Below are 5000 nucleotides of genomic sequence, written 5' to 3'. Positions count from 1 at the left end.
CTGGACTATTGCCAAGGTTGTGCAACTCTGGGGTCTTGTCTTGCAACGAAGCATCAACACGACCTTGGGGAGGGCATGTTCTGACTGGTGTAGCTGCTGGACTTTGGTGTTTGTGCTTTTTTTCTGTTTGTGCTTTTTTTTTTTTTTTTTTTTTTTTTTTGGTCTTTTTTTATCTTTCTTTCTTTCTTTTTTATTTTTTTTTGTTTTTGTATTTTTTTTGTTTTTTTGTCTTTTGTCTTTTTTTTTTTTTTTGATCTTTTTTGTCTTTTCGTTATTTTCTTTATTTTTTTCCCTTCTTTTTAATTAGTTCACATAGAGCGTAAAATTCAGGGGAAAGAGTACCGAATAAATGATACTTTAATTTAATTTATTTTCTTCCTATTCTTTACTTTAATTTCTTATTTAGTTATCATTACTATTATCATTATTATTTCCATCATCATCTTTATCATAATAATCATATTTATTGTTATTATCAATATTATTTCCATCATCATCTTTATCATAATTATCATATTTATTATCATTATCATTATTATTATTGTTATTCTTATCATTATTATTATTATTATTATTATTATTATTATTATTATTATTATTATTATCATTATTGTTATTATTATCATCATCATTATTATTATGATTATACATTATTGCTGTTTGTGTTGTATATTTGCGTACTATCTCGCTGTATTTGTCTTTGAGAAATGATGAGCATACGAAAGTGGAAGAGATAATAATGATAATAATAAATAGAATAGTGACGTAGAAGAGAGACAAAGATGAGAGGAAGAGGAAGTAGAGAAAAGAAGATATGGAGGAAGGATATAATGATGATAAGATTATCATTAATTATAATAACAGTAGTGATGGCAACAATGATGAGCTGACAATGATTGTGATTACAATGATAGTGATAGTGATGATAACGATAATAATGATGATTATGACAATGATAACAATCAAACTGTTGATGGTAATAAGGATCATAATGATAATGATAATGGTGATGGAAATGATATTGATAATAGCAGTGATAATAATAATTATAATAATTATAATGATAAAAATAACAATGATAATGATGAAAATAATGATTGTGATAATGAAATAATAATAATAATAATAATGATAATAATAACAACAATAATAATAATAATAGTGATAATAATGATAATAGCAATAAAAAATAATAATGATAATAATGATAGTAATGAATATAATGATAATGATAACAATGATAATAACAATAAAGATAATAATAGGGATAATGATAATGATAGTAAGATAATAATGATAAGAATAATGATAATGGCAATATTAGTAATAATGATGATAGTAATGATAATGATATAATAATAATGATAATGATAATAATAATAATAGTAATGATAATAATGATAATGATAATAGCAAAAGTAATAATAATAATAATAATAATAATAAGAAAAAATATTATCATCAATAATGATAATGATTATGATAATTGTAACTAACATGATCATAACAATAATGTTAATAATACGAATAATGATAACAATAATAATTATAATAACAATAAGGATAATGATGCTAATGAGGATAAAATGATGATAATAGTAATAACAGCAGTAGTAATAATGATGATAATAATTATGATAGTAGTAGTAGTAGTAGTAGTAATGATAATAATAGTAATGATGATGACGATAATGATGATGATGATGATAATAAGGATAATAATAGTAATAATAATGATAATAATAATAATAATAATAATATATTAATAATAATAATAATAATAATAATAATAATAATGATAATAATAATGACAATAATAATAATAATAATAATGATAATAATAATAATAATTATAATGATAATGATAATGATAATGATAATGATGATGATGATGATGATAACAATAATAATAGTAATGATAATAAAAAAATAATAGTAATAATATAATAATAATAATAATAATAATAATAATAATAATAATAATAATAATAGTAATAATAATGGTAATAATAACAATAACAATAATAATAATAATGATGATAACAATAATGATAATAATGATAATAATAATAATATAATGATAATAATATGATGATGGTGATGATAATAATAATGATAATAATAATAATGATAATAATGATAATAATATCAATAATAATAATAATAATAATGATGATAATAATGATCATAATATCAATAATGATAATAATGATGATAATAATATTAATGATAGTAATAGTGATAATAATCATGACAATAATAACAATGCTAATGAAAATAATCAGAAAAGAGATAAAAAACAAAACAAGAAATATACAAAGGAAAAGTAGCTAAAAAATACAAAAGAAAAAAAGAAAAAAAAGAAAAAGAAAAACAGAGAAGTAGGAAAAGAAAAAGAAGACACACACACACACACACACACACGCACACACACACACGCACGCACACACACACACACACACACACACACACACACAGACACACAGACACACACACACACACACACACACACACACACACACACACACACACTTATACACGCACACAAAACCACCTTTTTTGAACCGAGACCTTGGACAGTATGACAGTCCGACAGCGACCAACCACTGAAGATGAGCCCGCCTTTGCCTTCGTCTTCCCCCAAAAATGCCTTCGACCTTCCAGCTGATGATGTGCTTTTGGGGCGTCGCGATAGGCATCTGAAGACGAGGCTGCGGGATGGTCGAGGAGTCCTGCCCGGAGGTGGAAGGTGCTGAAGGGGGGAGGGAAGGGGGGGGGAAGGAAGGAGGTGGGGGGGGAGGTGAGAGGGGGAGGGAGGGAGGGGGGAGTGGGGAGGGGGGAAGGAGGAGGTGGAGGGAAGGAGGGAGGTGGGGGGGTGGGGAGAGGGGGAGGAGGGAGGGGTGGAGGGAAGAGGGTAGGATGAGGAGTGGGGAGGGAGTGGGGAGGGGTGGGAAGGATAGGGAAGAGGTGGGAGGGAGGTGGGGAGGGGTGGTAGGGAGTGGGGGTGGGAGGGGTGGAGAGGGAGGGGTGGGAGGGAAGAGGGTAGGATGAGGGGTAGGGAGGGAGGAGGAAGATGAGAGGGAGGGAGGAATGGGAAGGGAGGGATAGATAGGAAGAGAGGAAGAAGGGAGAAGGAAGGATGGGAAAGGACCATTAGGGGCGGGAGGGAGGGACGAGGGAGAGCCATAAGGGGAGGGAGGCAGGAAGGGAGGGGAGGGAGGGCAAAAAAAAAGGGAGGGAGGGAGGGGCGAGAGGGCTAAAATAAGAGGAGTTGGGGGGGGGGGGAAGGTAGAAGGATCGTCTATTTTGATATTCTTATCGTGTCACTTTCGCTCTCGTCTCGCTCCGTGTGGATGCCGGCTCTTGCCTTTTTTGTCTGTGTCTTTGTTTTCGTTTGGGTTCGTCTTTTTTCCGTGTGTGTATGTCTCTCTTTCGTGCGTGTTTTTTTTTCGTGTGTGTTTTTGTGTTTTTTGTGTCTTGTATTTTTTGTGTGTGTTTGTGTGTTTTTTGTGTGTGTTTGTGTTTTTTTTTCGTGTGTATTTTTCGTGTGTGTGTTTTTTCGTGTGTTTGTGTGTTTTTTTCGTGTGTGTTTGTGTTTTTCGTGTGTGTTTGTGTGTTTTTCATGTGTGTGTTTTTTTCGTGTGTTTTTTTGTGCGTGTGTGTGGTTTATTGTGCGTGTGTGTTTGGGTGTTTTTCATGTGTGTTTGTGTGTTTTTCGTGTGTGTGTGTTTGTTTTTTATTTGCATGTGCTTTTGTTTGCGTGTGTGATTGTTTTTCTTTCTTTACTATGTATGATTTTGTTTTCGTGTGTATGTGTCTTTGTTTTATGTGTATGCGTCTTTAATTAATTTCGTATTATCTTTGCTTTTGTCTGTTTTTTGTTTATACTTTTTCGTGTGTTTATGTTTCTTTCAATATGTCTTAGTTTAATTTCGTATTTTCTTTGTTTCGATGCCTATGTATTTGTTCGTGTGTAAGAATGCTCGTCACAGGGTAGTTGCAGCAGACCTTCGTTAATATTCTACGAAAGTTTTAGACAGTTATGCCAATAAGAATAAAAAAAATAGACACACACACACACACGTAGATAGAAGCTCTCCCCCCTACACACACACACACGTATAAAGAGAAACAACCTCTACCTCACCCGATGCACACACTACACCCCATCTCCACCCTACGCTACACAGACACACACACACACACACACACACACACTCTACCCCTACCCTCCCCCCCACACACGCACACACACACATACATAGACAGACACATCCCTCCACCCCCACCCTACACACACACACACACACACACTCCCCCCCACCCCCACCCTACACACACACACTCTCCCCACACCACTACCCTACACACACACTCCCCACCCCCACCCTACACACACACACACACAGACCCTCCTCCCATCCCCCACCCTACACACACACACACACTCCCCCCACCTCCCACCCCCACCCCCCACCCTACACACACACACCCACACACTCCCCCCACCCCCCCCCCCCACTCTACACACACACACACTCCCCACCCCACCCCGCCTTACCCCCACCCCCACCACAACCCCCACCCTACACACACACTCCCCTCAGTTGTCCAGGAAGACCCCATACCCGACGGTGGCGCCTTCCACTTTCACCAGCGACAGGGCGACAGAAGACCTGAGGGCCCCCAGATGACCCTGTCTGGTCCTCGAGGGTGGTGGGTATGAGGGGGGGGAAGGGGGGGGGGGGTAGGAGGGGCTGGTATGAGGGCAGGATGAGGGACAGGGGGTGAAGAGGGGGGTGGGGGTAGAAGGGGCTGGTATGAGGGCAGGATGAGGGACACGGGGGTGATGCGAGGGGGGTGGGGGGTAGGAGGGGCTGGTATGAGGGCAGGATGAGGGACAGGGGGTGATGTGAGGTGGAGGGGGGGGTAGGAGGGGCTGGTATGAGGGCAGGATGAGGGACAGGGGGTGATGTGACGGGGGGTGGGGGTAGGAGGGG

Source organism: Penaeus vannamei, chromosome 24, assembly GCF_042767895.1.
Source record: "Penaeus vannamei isolate JL-2024 chromosome 24, ASM4276789v1, whole genome shotgun sequence".
Taxonomy (NCBI): domain Eukaryota; kingdom Metazoa; phylum Arthropoda; class Malacostraca; order Decapoda; family Penaeidae; genus Penaeus; species Penaeus vannamei.
This window is presented reverse-complemented; position numbering follows the sequence as displayed.